This window comes from Corvus hawaiiensis, chromosome 7 (genome assembly GCF_020740725.1).
Source record: "Corvus hawaiiensis isolate bCorHaw1 chromosome 7, bCorHaw1.pri.cur, whole genome shotgun sequence".
Taxonomy (NCBI): Eukaryota; Metazoa; Chordata; class Aves; order Passeriformes; family Corvidae; genus Corvus; species Corvus hawaiiensis.
The window spans coordinates 19,392,393-19,411,320 of record NC_063219.1 but is presented as its reverse complement, the minus strand read 5'-3'; the positions used below and the strand labels follow the sequence as shown (position 1 = coordinate 19,411,320).

General features: G+C 41.5%; 1 long non-coding RNA gene across 9 annotated transcripts in view; it reads left to right on the top strand.

The window, feature by feature from the left end:
* Nucleotides 1-12,257: 12,257 nt before the first annotated feature.
* The window catches only part of LOC125328868, a 20,293-nt gene continuing 13,622 nt past the window's right edge, over nucleotides 12,258-18,928 (top strand). For 6 of the 9 annotated variants that reach the window (XR_007204923.1, XR_007204919.1, XR_007204918.1 and 3 more), the window contains exons 1-4: nucleotides 12,258-12,352; nucleotides 12,457-12,563; nucleotides 13,027-13,216; nucleotides 18,754-18,877. This is a non-coding gene — a long non-coding RNA (uncharacterized LOC125328868). Of the gene's footprint in view, nucleotides 12,353-12,456; nucleotides 12,564-13,026; nucleotides 13,217-13,876; nucleotides 14,101-15,473; nucleotides 15,754-18,753; nucleotides 18,878-18,928 lie in introns of those variants that run through there. The other 3 variants (XR_007204917.1, XR_007204922.1, XR_007204921.1) reach the window with 3 other exon arrangements.

Sequence of the window (18,928 nt, the reverse complement as noted above, 5' to 3'; positions counted from 1 at the left end):
TCTTCCAAAAAACCTTGAAAGAAGTAGAAATGCAAGTCCCTTGCACACAGAGATGCAGAGATACTGGCTTTTGTGGAGCTAGGGGTTTCTTAAGCTGAAAGAGTCCCCAAGAGTCAAGCATTACAGGACTGAGCCCAAGACCCTTTGTGGCTTTAGCTTCACACCTAAATAAACGTATAGACTGAAAATACACACAAAGCCTTGGGCGAGCTAGGAAATGAACAGCAACAGGTCAGCATGCAGCAGGATTATTTTTGCAGTTTCCATACTTTCAAGAAAAGGGTACATCTTGTTACTCCTCTAAAAAGCAGTGATTTGCACTGGTTTGGCTAATTCACATTACCTGGCTACTTGTTATTGAAATACAACAAGAAGAGCTTTTGCCATGATGCAATTACAAAAAGACAATACCTCTCAGCCACCCAGAAATTAACCTTATTTAACTTCATTGCCACAAAATCCACAGACCTACTCTGTTTGTGCTGTTATGTCACACTGCAGGGAAAACCATCTGGTTTTGGCTGTGAAAATGGTATCTCTGCTGCTAGAGTGCTGAGTTCTTTTCCTAGTGCAGCCACACATTTCCTCAGTGACTTTAGGAAATTCAGTCTTCCCGTTTCTCTTTTTAAAACACGGAAATCCTCTCCTCCCCAGGCTTTCCCTTGCAGTCTGATCCTGTCTGCAAAAGAAAATAAAGTGTGTTTTTTATATTATTAGCTAAACTGAATTTGGCAATGGACAGATGTTCACTTTGCATACAGCTGTGCTGCCTGAAGATACATTTTTCTGTCTTTCTCAAGGCTAAATTAACACTGATAAAAAAATCTTTGGTCTTCAGATAGAAAACATTTTAGAAATAGGAATTATTGTGGGTTGGATTTTCAGAATTGCTGTCAGCCACAGCTGATATCAGTGGAAGCTGTGGGCTGAAAAAACCTGGAGCCCTGAACTACTATAGTTTACATGAATGTAGAAATAGTTAATGACTGGCACAGGATTTTGGATCAATCCACAGTAAAAGCTCTCAGGTAAATACAAAAGGTAGATGTGGTGGAATGCTCCTATTTGGTTTTTTGCCCATGTTGTTTTTTGATTTTTTAAAAATTTTTTTTAACTGCAGAATGCAGGTCTGAGGGCTTACTGCCCAGAAGGCTACAAGCTTTCATCATAGGCTGTCTGACTATCACCTGATGATGCAAAATAGGTTTTCAGTTAGTATTGTGAATTCTTAGGGCAAAATGGCAGCAATTTACCTACTGTTTCTTCTCCTACACCTATGAAATTAATTTACTATATGTAGAGGGAGAGGGGGGGGGGGGGGCACTGTGGAACTAAATCCAAAAACTAAATAATAATAATGAAGCTTTTAAGAGACAATGTCTCACAATCTGACATAAGTAGTAAGATTGTTGCTGTGCACTATTACTATAATTAAATTACGTTATGCTGTTGCATTAAATGAATCCATCTGTAATACTGTACTTAGAAGCAAGGTTTTGTCACATAAACATTATGTGCCTTTAAACTTCTGCATTTTGTCTTGCAAAATGCAGGGAAAATACAGAAATTGGAAGAGCAGAATACAACATGAAAAGCTATAGCAGTGGGAAAAGGCCAGCTGGTTCAACATGCCAGTCCTTTTAAAGCAGGTAAGTAGAGTGTTAGAATACATTTTCCAAAAGGGTGGAACATGAGATGCATGCGTGAGGTGCCTGCTATTACTTTGAAAATGTTAGGTACCGATCTAAAAATTATCTTTCTAGCCTTTTCCCAAACTACAGAACATGTAAGGTTAAATCAGAAGCTGCTGAGAGTAAACTGTTAAGAAAAACATGCAAATAATAGCTGAAATGAAGCTGCAATCTTTTATCTGAACAGAGGCAGAAAAAGAAGGGGGATACGGATCACTTAGACTATGATCAGTGAAACAGGGCAGCTGATCAGAGAGATGCAGTCTTTAGAACAATGTTAGCTTTTGCAGACCCAGGAAGCAGAATAATATTTTTCAAACTGGAGACTTCATTCCCATCGTAACAGATCAAACCATCTTTCAGAGCAGCAGATCCTGTCCTCTCTCTGCCTGGTAAGCTGTTGTACATTTATTCTGGTGCTAGTTCTTTTCCAAATGAGTTACTGGTGCTTTCATCCACATCCTGTTGACAGCTATCCCTTTCTCACCTTTGCAAAATACAGACTGTGTTAATTGCTCCTTTTTGATATCATGCACAATTACTTGGATTTTAGGAAAAATTATCAAGGAAAATGACAAGTAGACATCTGTCCCTTTGCTTACCTCTCCCATAGATAGCATACAGACACATTCTGTAAACTTACTGTATGGCAAGCTGCTGTAACTGGGACTACAGCATTTGCTGTCCTTCCTATGTTTGCCTCTGCCTTTAAGTGTTCACTGAACCATCCTAGTCTGCACTCCCTGTGATCTAATTGTGCCGGCAATATGCCGGGATGGACACACTGTTCATTAAGGATTCAGATGTATACAGGGGTTCTCTCCCAGTTCCTGGGGGTAGGAACAGGATGAAAACATTATGAGACTCTATTAAGTCTTATAAGACTGCCACCCCTTGCCTCTGGCAGCTTCAGGGGTGGGAATTAGCCTTTCCAGGGAGGTTATCATCTGTAATACGTATTTATGCTGTGTCCATCCTGTATAAGAATGCTCTCAGTAAAACTTAGGCTAGGCTGTAATAATACTTTGCACTTCTTTGTTGCCTTTCATCTGAGCATTTCATTGTGCCTTTAAAAGCTTTCATTAGCTAAAATTCACAACCCTGTTGTGCGGTAACTGTGGATTAACACCTCCACCACATGCAAAATACAGTTCAGAGAAGCAAGGACTGGAGTAAGTGGTTTAAAGAGCTGGAAAGAATGGAGGGTGTGGGGGGGAATTGAATTGCTTATTTCCAGCTCTGTGTTTTCTATTGAAATATCTTAGACTTGGATTGATGTTCTGGCTTCATTCTGCTGCATTTTTAAATGCTGATGTGTGGCAAATTTAGCATTGTTTCAAAAATTCTGAAGATACTCATTTGCAGGTTCATTTATTATCTGCTGGAAATTTATCCTTTGATAACTGGATGCAGATGTAGCCATGAGAGTGATATAATTGCCTGTGGAGCTAGGTATGCATTTTAAGTATTGTTAAGCTACAGGGTCTAGTTTCCCCAGGATATGTATGACTCTTGCGAATGCCAGTTACACACATTCCAGAGAAGAGACTATGCCCCTAAAGCTACAATGTCCTTCGTGCATAGCCTCCAATCCTCTACAAAGCTTACATTTCACAGGATTCAACATTATTGGTTCTTTTGGGATCAATGAGAAACTCACCACCCATCTCCAGTATCTCTGAATTACAGAGCAGAACCAGATCAAACACAGAAGAGTTCCCTCATTTATCCTGCCTCTGTAATACATCAGAGTGTGTGCTGCATTCATTTTGTGTAGGCGGGCTGGTGTCTAATGTACTCTGTGAACATATTTATAAAGGATTAACCTGTGCCTGGTGTTCCTAAAAACTGATTTAGTTAAAATACGTATTTTATTCTACTTGTCTCAACCATACAAATCATTCCTGTTTAGCTTTGATGTTAGTCATTTTTGCTGTAGTGTAATACACTGCACATTATCAGTAGTCCTGCTATGTATGACAGGCTTTTTTCCTCCAGCCAATACTTCTCAGTGCATTGTATCATCTGCGTCTGAGAATTTTAACCTGCAGTGAACGTGTTCACTAATAGAATGTACTGCTTAGCAAATGCTGGAACACTGAGGGTTTCAATAGGGTGCTCTTGCTTTCAAAGTGTTTAGAAGCAAACTGGGTGTAGAAGGTCAGGAATCACAGGTGCTGGGAAGGACCTGGATGCACATTGTATCTGGAATGCTCTGTGTGTGCACACACACCAACCTGGCACCTGCCCTGCTAAGAAGGATCCAGTAAAGTGAAGCTCCTGGACTGCAAACAATTGCAGCCCTACCTCCCACCAGCCCCAAGTTAAGTATGTATATTTAAAAATCTTTACTTTGACACAGGTAATATTTAGAAATTTGTTTTGTGTAGGAAAAGGATTAAAAGGAAATACTGAAAAAATGAATAGCTTGGCAACAGGGAGTTCTGACCCTCATCTGCAATATGTGAAGATAGCTCCAAAATGTGAAGGGCAATTTGAGAAGTTGCTGACTAGGAACTTGGGATAAAAGTGGAGAAGGGCAGACTTCTGATGAAGGGTTAAGGGTAATTTATTAAAGTTATCAACCATAGGGAAAATGACCAAAGCAAACACTGGAAAACCTGTTTCTTCAGGTGTTTGACAGCCAGGCTTAAGGTTTCTTCTCACCTTGATCTTCAACCAGGAATTCAGGGCTTGGTTTGGTTTTGGTGTTTTGGTTTTTATTTTGTATCAGCCTATACTGGGATAGCAACTGTCTGAAAAAGCTTATAGAGTTTTCAGTATCTTCTGGTAGAACAGATTAGTGGTAGTTGATTATACTTTTGTTGCTCATCTGATTGCTATTGAAGGAGTGCAGGCCACTATAAATTCTGTTCTTGATACCATAGTTTTTGTATAACTCCTGTGTCAGATATTATTTGTTGTACCATCAGTCCATCTTATCCGGATATAAGAAAACACAAAAATCAGTGTGTGTAGCAGGGGGAGGAAGATTCTTCTCAGCAGCCCATCAGGCAGTTTTTCTAGTTCATTTTCTTCCCAATTGTTCAAATACTAACTCAGAAGCTTGCAAATGTTTCTGTTTCTTGCCAAGACAGTGGTGCTTTTGCCCTGGCACACATTGATGTTTTTTCCCTTTTCTTGTGTTTTGAGTGCAGCTGAACAACAATTTTTTCTCTGTTTATCAAGCAACTTCCTCATATTAAAAGTTTTTTCCAAACCGAACTATCTTTTTTTGATTTCAGCATAGTTCTGCATTTGTGTTTGTTAATTAAATACTGACAAGTGAATAACAGCAAATGCAGCAATACTGTGTGTTTGTGGGCTTTCAGGACAGCCCCTCTGGAACCTGAGCCTGTTTGTCTCAAGGAGCCACAGCAGCAGCCGTGCTTTGAGAGGTAGGCAGTAAGACAGCAAGTTGGTATTCAGGAAACAAGAGTGGCTCCTTCAAAAGAAATCTAACCTCTTTTCTGCCATTCCATGTGCATTAGACTTAACAGTACTCTCAGAAATTTTCATGCAAGTTATACCCTTTTCGCACCCCTCCCTGAAACGAAGATAATTTTAAGTTTTACAGCAGCAAAATAATTTGCTGCTTGTTTTCTCACCAGTGTAAGAGACTTTCTTGAAGTGGAAGTTGGCTCTTCGGAGGCCATAGGAGGACATGGATAGATGGATGGATGTGTGTGTACGTGCATCTGGAGTTCTTTTGTTCTCTCCCTGTTTGCTTTGATTGTTAAAACAGCCATTTCAGTAATTTCTTGGCTGGCTTTGCAGGGAATAAAATCTTGGTCTTTGCTGCTCCTGGAAGAGAGGTTGTCACAATGTTGCTCCCCCACTTGACTGACAGACACCTTTGCGAACACACAGCATGTTTCATCTCACAGCACTCGATGAATATCCTTAACCCCCCCGTCTGGACCAGCCCACCTCTACTTGCAATGCTCCTTGTCTTTTCTCGCAGGATCGCAATCCTTGCCTTTTGTTCCTCCTTCTCAGGAGTTAATACCTCCCCACCTTACAAGTCAGCAGCAGATTCTGTCAGTTTAAAACCCCAAATAACAAACCCTCCTACCCTGAAGGCCTTTTCTTTTCAAGCATGTATTTTTCTAGCCTGTGAGGGAGTCAGTGCCATAACCCTGAGTTTTTGTGGAATAGTTTCTAAGCCTCTATCTGTGTATCATGAATATCTCCCAAAGAGGGAATGAACATCCCCTCTTCTGGCAGCTCCTATATTTTGTGCCTTCCTGCCCCCCCTCCCCACCATCCTCTGCTCCTTATATGCCCCTTCACTTCATCCCTTCTACATGTGATGTCTCCTTTCAAATCCTCATTCACTGCTGCTCTCACCTCAGCCTGCACCAGCCGTTGCCTGACAATGCAGTCACAGCCCAGAACCCAAACATTTTTTGCCTCTGTTAAGGCATTCCACTGTTGGTCTTTTGCAAATTTACAGAAAGCTGGATGACCAGTGACACAAGTTTCCAATCTTTCTCTTTCCTCCACACTGTATTTCCCTATCTGTTGAATTTCTGTGGCCTGAAAAAGAAAGCATCAGCTTGGTTTTTTTTTTCCCCCATCTAAGATCTCGGGCATCACATCCCCACCTTTCTAGCTGAGGGGTTTTTTGGCACTCTGTGACATTGCTTCTTGCTTCCTAAAATGCTGCTGTTCAGAAATGCTAGCACATCTGCCCTGGGGGTAGTTGACTGTCTCTAAGCCAGAGACAGGAGACTGCTGGCTTAGAGGCAAGAGGCGACTCCTCCACAGAAATGTGAAATAGGTGACATATAGGGCCAGGAAGGAAAGCATTAACAGAATTCATGTTCATTTCAAAGACACAGAAAAGGATCCTGAAGACAAACTGAAGATCTGAGATTATTAGGTGATCTGACGATCTCCAGCATTTTATCACTTGTGTTTGCTGTTTCTGACATGTTTGCTGAGCCCAACATGCTTAAACTGTCATGTGTTCTGATTTTCCCCCTTCATCTCCTCACTCTGTCCCACCTTACTTTAAAATGGCAGCTTCTTAGAAACCAAGAGAGTTTTTTCAGATGTCTCAGATGGTGGCATGTCAGATAGATATATAAGAGACAGAGGGGTTTGAAAACAGGGAGGATAAAACTATCATGATGGCTGAGGCCTCTGCATGCTTTGCAGCGTGCATGACAGGGAGGATGTCCTTCCCTGGAGTAAGCTCACAGCTCCTGCTACTGACAATTACTATGGGGTTTTAGACATGACATTGATTCAAGTTTTGTTTTCAGTCTCTGTTGGTTTTTTTTCACCTCCCCAAACCCAGGGGACTGACAGCCAGGCTAAGCTGACCACTCCACCAGTGCTGTCTATGCAGACCCGCTGTGGTGGCTCCCTTTCACCTGCTCCGCAGTCCCTCCCCGTACATACTGTGCTCCAGCAGGGAGGCCGTCTTGGAGCCCAGCTGCATAACTCTGCTTCACAGCAATGATTTTGCTCCCTGGTGACTCACTGCATTTTGCACCTGATGGTAAAAGATAATCTGTCACCTTAAATCCTACTAGTTCTGCAAGACAGCTTTTATATAATCAGTGGGTACTTTTACCCTCTTTTGTCCAAACATGAATATAAGGTCCAGCTTGAATCCTCCATATATTTTTTTAAAGAAAGCAGCTGTGTTGTCCTTCAGGAAAACAGCTTGTAATTTAGCATTACTGCGTTATATCCCCTAGGCAACGCTTTCTGTCTTCAGGACATATATTTATCACAGACATCACAGTATCTCTATGGTGGTTTAGTTTTCCATCAAGGAAAGCTAAAAGAGCATTTAATTCCGTAAAGCTCTGATTGATCTTCACCACAATGTACCTCTGGTGCTTTTCTCAATGTCTCCTCTGCTGAACAAGATTTCTTCTTCCACTTTTGATCTCTCAGAAGTCTGAACGGATCTCAGAAGTGTGGGCTTGCTTTGCCTTCTAGCGCTACCTGTCTTTGTGCTTGGCAGAGCTTTCCTGTCCTTTGGTCAGCTCTGGAGTCCTGGTTAGCTCCATCAGCCAGTGGCTCTTTGCCTCACTCAGGAGGCTACCCGTGGAGAACTGAATGTATGTCAGCAAGGAAATAATCTGCCAGCCTTGGACGGCTTTCACTTTTTGTTTTCAGTTTTATTTTTGGTATTATAAAATAGTCATGGAGAGTAGATAGATTGACACATCTTAAGATGTTCAATTAAGATGAACAGAAACATGATGGCCCCATTAATTCCTCTGAAACTTTTCTCTGTCCTTAACAGAAGCTGCTTTGTTAATTGCTACTTCTTCTGGTGATCATTTCACCCTTGAGCTCAGAGCAACGCCCTTTTATTGTTACAAATTCTGATCCCAAAAGACACAGGAAAACAAGCTTGGTCTTCTGAGTAGCAGATAACTGAGTGCTACAGCACTTGTCAAATGTATTTGATCAGCGCACACAGCTTGAGAAAAAAGCAAGCAAGCAAGGAAGAAGTGGGAATGCAAATTTTAGAGAAATCTTGTAAAGTCTGCTGTAATTGGCAAGGTAAATGTAAGGCTCTTTCTGCTTTTCATAACACTGGTAATATCAGTTTATGATAAAAAGCTATTCTGAGTTACACAAGAAGGTAAGATATTTGCCAAAAAGATTCTTTAGTTTCAATTCTGTTTTTTTATAATGGACATGAAGTGCCATCCATACTGAATGACTGTTGGCATTTGACTTACTACTGAGCAACTGTATGTTGATGGATAAGCCAGTCTCATCCAAGTGTCAGGAAGATTATCAAAAAAAAGAGCTGTCTGTAGTTGCTCCATCTCTGAGGAGATTGCCAACTCACCCTAACAAAAGAAAACATTAGTGTGCTATTTGCGTCTCACAAAGAGACTGTGATAAGATGACATGATAAATGATAGAGGGCTTTTTTTTCCCCCAGTAAAAACACATAAGGTAGCTAAATCATCAAGTGTAAAGAATATTTTGGCTCTAGCCACTGGGGTAAGTAATTTATTTTTAAAAAAGGGGAAACAGTCAGAAAAACAAGAGTGTAGTTTCTGGGTTTTCACTCTAATTGCATTAAGTAATTATATGATATAGTAATTCATATAGATACACATGGAAGCACCCACCTACGCATATGTAGAGAGAAAATGATAAAGGGCCAAATTACTAACTTGCTTTCCGATATCCCACAGAAAATTGTACATGCAATCAAGCTACCATTCTGCTGGCTTGCTTGCACTAATGGCTATTTGAGTGCCCATGTTTTGTTACTCTGAATTAAAGATCGAAAGGAAGGTAATTTTAGGTGGCAAAAAAGGAGGTCTCTTAAAGAAACTAGCTCTATGAATTAGATTTTTAGTACCTACTTTTGGAGTGGTATGCATAAACTACAGCTCTGCATGGATTTACTACAATTGTCTGTGTAAATTGCTAGCAATGCCTAAGAAGCTACTTGGTTGCCCAGTTATGTGATTGAACATGTATTACATGTTAGTGCAGCAGGTACATTGCTGTTTGAGATTGCTAGATATTATGAAAATTTGGCCTTCTGTGATTAAGAACATTACATGTTGCTATTCAGCACTTTCTTGGTGTTGAGAGACGTATTATTACCAAACATTGCTGAAGATGTGTGATGTTACCCACGTTCTTTTTACCTCACTTTACTGCACTCACCAGAGGCACAGTGAGATCAGGACTTGGGTGTTGATGCTGCACCTTTACCTGCAGTATGTGGCCTTCTCCTAATGACGGTCGAATGCCACATACTGATGGCTTTGAAGGTGTTGATCATTTAACACAATCTGAACCATGTGCCTTTTACAGCAGGTATATATATAAAGTAGTCGGTTTTGGCATCAGAAGGTCTCTTGAGGCATCAAACAGCTGCCTCCTTTTTCTCCTATGGATTGCCTAAAACACACGTGAACACATACCGTAACTAGAAACCAGATCTCTTCACAGTTATAACAGAGGAGACAAATTTCTGCAGTGGCAGAAGAGTAGAATGTACCAACCTTACTTCCATGTCTGCACTGAAACAGGAATCTGACCATAATAAGAGGCCTTGCATTTTGCTTCCTAGTATGCAGAGAGAGAGAGGATTTCAGCGTCCTGAGCAGTTTCATGATAATTTTTTCCACACAAATTAAAACAAATAATTTGATATATGGAGATGAATTTGGAGCAGGCAGCTTAGGGAAGCACAGTTTTTAAATAAATGAAATGACAAATAAGCTCCCCAGGTGTCACTCACAAGTGCTTGTTACTGGCATCTACACTCATGCTATTTAAAACCATGCATCCCATAAGATTAGTAAAGCAAAGCACACATATCTTCGGACCTAAGTTAAGTTCTTGAAGAGAATGACTTACCTCATCTATGAGCAGATCCAGTCTTTCATATTCTGGAAAACAAATCAGTTTATGTGAGTATCATTCAGCTGGTGTTTGAATGAAATACCTGATCTTCCTTTCTTCTGAAAGATTTTTTCTTTATGTCGTCTAGCTCTGCCTTCATCCTCAAGAGATACCATATTGTATGAGGCAAGTGTCTCATGTACCCACTACTGCATAAATGTAAAGCAAATTATAAACTTTGTGTATCTTAACTTTATGCAGTGAAAGCATTTCTATGCTTTCATGTCATAGTATGAAGGATATGGAGGATTTATCCTGTGAAATGGAGAAGGAGTGAAAGAGCTGTGCACATCCATGCTGTTAGGAAGAAAAGCAAATTCTGCCTTATAGTTTGGAAATAATGGCATTTTGCAACCTGATGAAGGATCCTAAATGGCACGACATTATTAATACATTGTAATGTCCCGGCAAGATCTTTTTTCTTTGTGGTGCAAAATAATGCATATATTTATGTCTCACGTATACTAGAGATCTCTCATTGCAAATTTCAGAATGAATCCCTGCAAAAATACAGGTATGAAAATATCTAATTCGATTGAAATCAGTGTCCATAGGGGGAAAAAACCCCAAACATAAACCCATAAACATAGACAAAAACTGTCTTGTGACAAATTTGAAGCCTGCTCTATGTTTTGACTGACCTTGTCTTCCACAAGCTTAGGAGACTCCTTCCCCAGTGACTGAATATTTGAATTGCAGCTCTAATAGCATATGGAGTATGTTGTCTGCAGTTATTACAAAAGCAATCTCCACGTTGGGGTGCAGGCCATAACGGATGGCACTACGGGGAGGTAGCATTTTATCCATATTTTTATGGTAGCCTTCATAATCCAGGTTTGAAGAGACTGCAAAGCCTGAAGCAAGCACTGATTTCCTATCAAACTGTCAAAAAAATATATAAAAACCTTGTCACTAAGACATTGCTGGCAATCCTCATTAGACAGAATAAGGAACCTGCTTAGGCATAAATGAAATTGTTCTATTATGGAGTCATTGTTGAGAACAAGACTTTTATATCACTATTATATCCATGGAAATTAATCTAATTTGTTCCCCATTTTAATTAGTCCCTTTATGTCACACCCAAGTTCCGATGCTTGCAAGAAAAAAGAGGATTTTTTAAATAATCAGATTATCCTTCAGAAAGAAAACAGCAGAAAGATAATTTTAATTTAAAAATAAAGAGGCAGAAATATTTTTAAAAGAAAAACATTATTTCTTCCAAATTACAAAGTGCTGTTCTCTGGTGTAACATTATTATTCTGTGTAGCAACTTATTAAATGAAGCAATTTATGGTAGCATCTCTGAAAAATGCCATCCTTTATTGAAATGAAAACAAGTAATAGCATAAGGACTGTAAAATAAAAAGGCAGAATATATTCTTTTAGACCATTACAAAAATACAAAAATGTATTGTCTATTTGAAAATCAATACAGTACCATAAAATAAAATGGAGCTGTGGTATCATCATAATTTCTATTTCAAATGGTTTGCTGAGAGCCAAATTGTGTCTTTTATGGGAAAAGAATGACAAATGGTTTAATTCAATATCACACGCATGTGTATATATGAGCTGAAATTCTGCTACAACTCAAAGCTGTTAGGCAAATATTTTAGTATCACCACAAGTTTAAAAACAACAGACATGTGGGAGTACATCCATTTATTTACACTTGTACTGACTTAAAATTCAAAATGCTATTTGATGCTTTTAAAATACTGCTGTGGGATGTTAAATTACTGCTGAATTCTTACTGTTCTGAGATACCTTTCAACCTGCCAAGATGTATGATGATGATGATGATGATAATAATAATAATAATAGCAGTAGTGCAGGGATCTTTAAAATAATGTGGGGCTTATTTCTGTAATATAAACACCATTTTCACTAACCCCTGTTTTATGATTCAGCATTTCTGATGCAATAAAGTGAAATAATGAAAGTAAAACAACAACAGGTTTGTGTGGGATGGGAAAGGGAAAACGAGCACGTGCATTGTCAGAATTTCTGCAGAAATTGTAGGGGGGAAAAGAAAAGCTCATGGTAAGTGGCGCTTCCCTCTCTTCCCCACGGGTAAAATTCCTCTTCTTGTTTTTAGTGCTCGCTACATTTCCTTCTTTTATTCCGTTTTCTGATCTCGTCCTTTTGTTCCCCTTGTCTCCTCGGATGCCTCTCCTTCCTCCCGCAGCGGGAGCTGCTGGCAGCGAGGCCGGAGCGCGGCGGCCGCGGGCTGGCTCGGGGCGCTGCAGGTGAGCGGGGCGGCGGGGGAGGCGGGGGGAGCCCACGGCTGGTGCCGCGTGGGCACGGGGCCTGTTGCACTCCTGCCTCCCTCCTCGCCCTCCCTCTTTCCCAGGGACAGCGTGGGTGTGAAGCCTGTGGCGCTTGGAGCTTTCTACACCTGCCTTGCTCAGGGCTGCGGGGGAGGAGGAGGAGGAGGTGAAATGGCAAATGTGTGCTCAGGTGAGGATGGGGGCTGTGAACCACCTCTCTCGGCCGTGCTTGGCTTGCATGGGCTGGGAAGGGGCTTGTTTGCTACCTGCTCCCATTACCGTCTGACAAATGCCGAGTTCAGTGAGGAGCCTGCCGCCCGCCAGGCATGGCCACTTGCCACAGGCAGTGATAATCACCAAATGCCCCACAGACGTGGGAGAGAACTTTTCTGCCTCCCTCTTGCCTAAATAGTTTGTCGGTCACGGACCCTTGGTCATTATCGCCGCTCGGCCGCAGCAGTGCGGGCGCAGCACTCCAAGAAATCTTTGCATTGCTATGGGATCAGAGGTCAGCGCTGCAGGGGACCAGGGCTGGTTTATTAAACAGCCAAGTCTGTTTAAGGTGTAGTTGCTCAGGAAGAGCAGTGTGCTTGTGGCCATTTAAACCAGTTAACAGAGCGTGCCCGTTGAAGCCCGTGTTTGCTTTTCCCCAGGCACAAACCCCAGCTCCGTGGGCGGACGCCCGGGGTTGCCGTCGGCCGAGTCGCCTCAGCCCCGCAGGTCTGTGACCTCTGGCTCCTGCCCATGACACACCGCTGTCCTCCGGGTGGAAACTGCGGACGAAAGTGCAGGATGTGCCTTGGTTTTGCTGACACCGCTCCAGCCGCGCTGGCTCCCGCGCTGGTAATGACCGGGCTCACCCAGGCGCCCGAGCGGGAGGCTCCGGGTCGGGGGGCGGGTTACAGACTCTCCCCGCCGGTGCCTGGGTGTTGGCAGCGGGTGCTGGGGGTGCGGCCCCGCGTGGGGAGTCCCGTGCGCCCCCACTCCAGCGTTAACACGAGCGTCTGCGAGGGGGACACCTCCCGTGGAGGCCGGGGCCGCCATCCCACCCCCGCAGCGCTGCCCGGGGTCAAACGCGGAGGGTACGCGCTCCCCGCGGGGGCTCCCCCGCCGGGCCCGGGCCCAGTCCGGGCGCCCCCCGAGCCCGCCCGCGCCTCGGCACGGCCCGCCGGGGCAGCCGCCGGCAGGGGGCGCTCTGGCTCCGGGAACGCGCTGCCGGGGCCCAGCCCGCCCCGCCGCCCCCGGGCACGGGCACGGGCCGCTGCCCCGGGCGCCCGGCAGGTACCGCGGGGCCGGGCCGCCGCCGGGCAGCGAACAGGTGTCGGCCTCCCCGGCAGAGCCGCCGGCCTCGGGGCACGGCCTGGGAGTTGCAGCCCGGCCCGGCCCGGCGCCCCGAGCACACCTGGGCGGGCGCGGGAAGGCGGCGCCGCGCGGGTGGAGGGGCCGGGCCCGGCCGGGGGCCGCAGCGGGCTCGGCGGAGCCACAGCCGGCGGCAGAAGTTGGCGACAAACGTGTTGTGGCCGTGGCTGCAGCCGCGGGTTTCTTTGTGCGTCTGTCAGCACTTTGGGTGACGTTCCCTCCGCCGCGCGGGTGGCTGGCGGTATTTCCCCTTTTTATTGCTGGAAGAGGTTATTCTATGCAAGTGAAAAAGAAGAAAAGCCTTTGTAATTTTTACAGAGGTTTTTTAGAATATACTGCCGAAAAAGCAATTTTTTTTTTCGTAATTGGTGAGTTTCTTAGCATTCAGGTGGATGCTCTTTCTTTAATACAGACTTGTGTTCCAAAGAGATACTTGATTTCGTTGACCGTATCTTTGCTCACAGCTTATAACTATTACCTATATACACCTGTGTTTGTAAGTATCTTTTAAGAGTGGATAAGAAAAATTGTTTTCATTAAAAGCCTTCCAAAGCAAAAATTAAAAGGACAGAGGAAAATAATGATAGTCTAGCAGCCAAGCCACGCTTTTCTCTCATGTACGATCCAAATGTTTTGGACCAAACCCTTAGGAATATAAATTGGTGTAGTGAACCTCACTGATTTACCTCAGCTGAAGACCTAATTCCAGTGCACTGCATGCTCAGATTATATAAAATATATTCCAGAGACACAAACCCACATGGTTGTGCATCTCAAGATAAACCAAACTAAGCTAGATGAAACCAAAATAAATTCTTATTCTGTACTACAGTAATTACCTGTAGTGACTGCAAATTCTTCATTTCCCATGCACACGGACAGGTACTTAGCTAGAAACTGTATGTGATACTTTAAAACTGAAAGAAGTAGTTTCTTGTTTGATTTTTTTTTTTTTTTTTGTGATGATAGATGGCAGTCAGTCTAGGATATGTGAACAAATCTTTAAGAAAAGAAATTTATTCTGCTTTATTATTGCATATCCTGTAAAGGCTTTTAGTGACTTACTGTTTCAAGTGGCTTTAAAATGAGAAGTTTAATACTCATATTTTTAAAGTTTTGCTTCTGTGGTGTTTTGCTTGCCTGGTCAAATTTATCCAGTGCAGCATGGTGATCAGGCAGTAATACAGGTAGTGGCTTATCAGTTATTTTAATGGGAGGTTTCCTAAATCCACTCTGGAATGAGATGCGCTTTAGGGAAAGGAGCAGGTTCCCCACACTGAAAACCAATCACCCTGCTGACTTCCTTCCCTGGTTTTCTTCAGTAATTTCTCTAATGTGTCCAGCCACTTTACTGCAAAATAAATATTCAGAGATAAGGAGGGAGAGGGGGGAGAAGGGAGGGAAAAACAGGCCTCCCAGTGAGCTATTGATTTGAAATTTGAAACATTTTATTGATACAAGAAAAACCCAGAGATAAGGAAGCAGTTTGATATTGCACAATATTTGAAAAAAATTGTGTGCATCTGTTTAGCACAATACACTGCATAATGACAGCAATCTTCCCTGTTTGTATCTATTCATCTGATTATACAGCGTAACAATTCTTTTTGCTACACATTTATTTACTAAAGGATTTTTTTTAATGGATAATAAATTAGTAAATCAGATATCATGTGCTTGGGAAAATATGTTAGTTGACTCCCTACATGCAAGATAGTTGCAATACATATTTTATGTGATATTCAGCGATACTCACATATTCAGATGAAGTTACGTGCTTCCCTTGTGGCAAAGACAAAGGAAGTTTTAAATCACTATTTTGTATTTTTTCATCTAGGCACACGTTATTTCGAAACGCTTCAGTTTTTAACACCGCAGTGCAGCACTGATGTAATGAAGAGCTTTGACTTACTTGAAGTATAACCCAGTGGCCTTCTTTTGATGCCTTTTCCATAGCTATTTCTGCTGCAGCTTCCTGTCCTTGACCCAGCAATACATTGTGAAGTTCTCCTGAGTCAATGGTAAATTCAAACTTGTTCCCTAAACAGAACAATATACTGTACTACTTTGAGCCAAATAATGAAGTGTTCAAACAAGCATGTGTTCTACACACAGTGTTTAAATGGCACCACATCACGTGAGTCACCAAAGGAAAATAACAGCCCTCAAAAATATAGTTTCAATAAATCAGCTGAGCTAGGATATTGTGCTGCTTTCTGACTAGGTATTCTGTATTAGCAAAATGCTCCTGTGTCTGAAAAGCATCCCAGAGTGAAACAATTGATTCCTGCCGATGGCTTCCCTAAATATTGCCTATATGAATATTTTAATGCACACTGAAGTGGATATGTTAGAAATGTATCTAAAGAAAAAAAAGAAGTTAATGTCTCACTGAAGGTGACATTGCACACAGGCAATGAAAGGGGCTGAACAGAAGTCCTTATGCTGGCATTAGGAACTGGCTGGGTCAGAGGAGGGTTAGCAAGTTTTCAATAGGATCAAATCTATTGCTCAAGCATACTTGTGCAAGATTGATGACTTGTGCAAATACACAAGAGCAGGCAGCTACCTCTGATTTCAGAAAGCAGCGAGTGTTCCCCCAGGCAGCTGCCTGAGCCAAGCACTGTAACTTTCCTCAGACACTGAGTGTTGGAGGTGTAATGCCGTCCATGTGTTAACACGTGACAGCACTCAGCAGTCATGGAAAGGCCTGGTTTATTTCTCTCGTTGTGGTAAAATTTCTAAGACCAGTGGTATTGCTAACTAACTTGGTAGAAAGGTCTTTTATTTCATGATAAATGTACATTTTCTCATGATTGTTAGTAATAGCATCTAGCCCAGACTGATCTAATAGTTCAGAATCGATATGGGAACCTGTCCAGGAGATAAACACTACTGGGGAACAGCACTGCCTTCTTTGTGAACACTGGACACATTTAGTTCCAAGTTACATTTGGGCAAAGTTCCCATAAATTAAGAATTACAATTGACAGAACCCCATGAAAAACAACAGTTAAGATGTAAGACCTATCTATGGTGCATAATATTTTATCATGACTTCTGTTTGGTAGAGATCCAAATACAACACACATTATGGTCACTCACAGTACAAAATCTGTCCTTCAAAGGGCTAAGACTGCTAATACAAACTGACAGGACAAGTCATCCTGGACGTTCTGCTAGCTTACAAAAATATTAGGTTGAGGAGAGAACTTTTCACTTTTCATGCTGTTAGAAATTTCTCCTTTCTGGACATTTCAAATACATTTCTTTTGCTTGTTCTATCCAGGAATCTTAAGTATCTCTGTTCAAGTAACATAATTTATTTAACATTGTCCACACTTGAAAAAATACTAAGTAGAGACAGTACATTTGAGCACAAGCATGTGAATTTTTAAAATCAATGTAACTGAAGTTTTTTATTTTAAAAATAAATACAAAATACATTTAAAAATATAAAAATGTAGAGTCATTGTTGTAGACACACCATACCCTGATTTCTCTTCATGGAGAGTTAAAGAGAAAATCAAGTAAATGTTGAAACAGTGATCCATGTAAGTTCAGAATATTCACAAAGCATGAGTTTGTTTGTAACTAAAAGCTTTAGAACAGAACAACTGTGAAATTAATAGGAATTATTTGTAATATTTATCAGTGGTTATTTTCTCAAAAGCTTTGGGGTTTATTTGTGGCCAATTTCCTCATTTAAAACATTTTAAAATCTTTTAAAACCATGCAATACAGCTTCTGAATATCATAAGCTTAAATCATACATATATAGAAGCATTCCTTAGAGTATATGAACATGTTCACAGATGATGATGAAGTGTGTCAATTTATAATACTAGCTAAGCCTTCACCAAAATATGGACAAAATTCTAAACATAAAGCTTTTCTGAACTTTCTGCCTTAACAAATTAAATGTGGACTTTTGTATGTAAGCCTTTTAGTATGTCAACAGGACTAGAAACACTGAATTGTGCTGAGAAAGAGTATTAATACAACATTCCAAGGTCAGTTGAACTCAGATTTCCCTAGAAGAGGAACAGTTTCTATTAAGAAATTGCCAGATCAAAGTTATATGGTGAAATGCTTAAAATTTTAAAAGTCTGTAAGAACCAGACCTAAATTTTCCACTGTTGTAAGAAACAACAAGAGAGCTCCACACCATTATTTATTGTGTTGTACAGGGATGTGCTGGGTTCTGTTGCTTGGTATTTAGTCCAGAGGTGCATTCAGCTATGTATTAATAGTGAGCACTGAGCCATTAGAACAGCAAAAGATAGGACAAAAATAAACTGTTAGCTACAATTGCCCCTTTGAAAAAGAACAGGAATTTTGAGAGGGGAGAGAAGGAGTTTCCTTGGCCTCGGTGGAGTTTATTATTCTCTGGAAACAGGTAAACCAACCCTGGCTCAGGAAGATACTTTAGAATGGGAAATGTTTTGCCTTTGAAATGTACCAGATTACATGTCATTTCAAATAGTGTTCATGGCAAAGGTACCCCTGGGACCACCTTACAAGAGCTTTATTTCTTGCCTGCAAATTAGTCAATTCAAAACACTTCTCCTCTCATCTCTGCCTTCAGCTCTTAATACCACACACACCATTCGTAAAATAGCGGAGAAGAATGAAAAGACCCTGAATACAATGGTACAATTAAAAAAATAAAACAAAAGATTGTAAAAGCAAGAACAAGATGGGTTTCAGCAGACAAGGGGAAGAATGAAATTTTGGTGCATTTTTGGAGGCATTTCAATAAACCCTTTTTCTTCCGTTTCAGCAGGGGCTCATTGAAACAGCTATGTTTTCCAAGTGCAGGCAGACAGACAATAGCATCTAAATTATTTTTAAGAAAGCACTTATAGCACTAAGCACTCACTACTACTAAATCCATCTTAGAGGAGAAGGGTGGAGGAAGAAGAAAGGTCAACAAATGTATCAAGTTCTTTGTGTAATGCCTCACTGACATTTTCCAACTCCCTCAGCTGGCTTTTATTTTTTTATTTTTTATTTTTCAGAATCCTGGTAAAATGCAGTAAAGGATTTAAGGTTATCGTCTGTCTCTCTCTAACTTCTGACATCTCTTTATAACAAGAAAGAGTCACAGCCAACTGTAACAGGAGGGCAACACAATGAATCCTGGTAAGACAGGGAAGGGGGGAGGTTCAACTTTTCTGCCCCTTTGCCCCTATT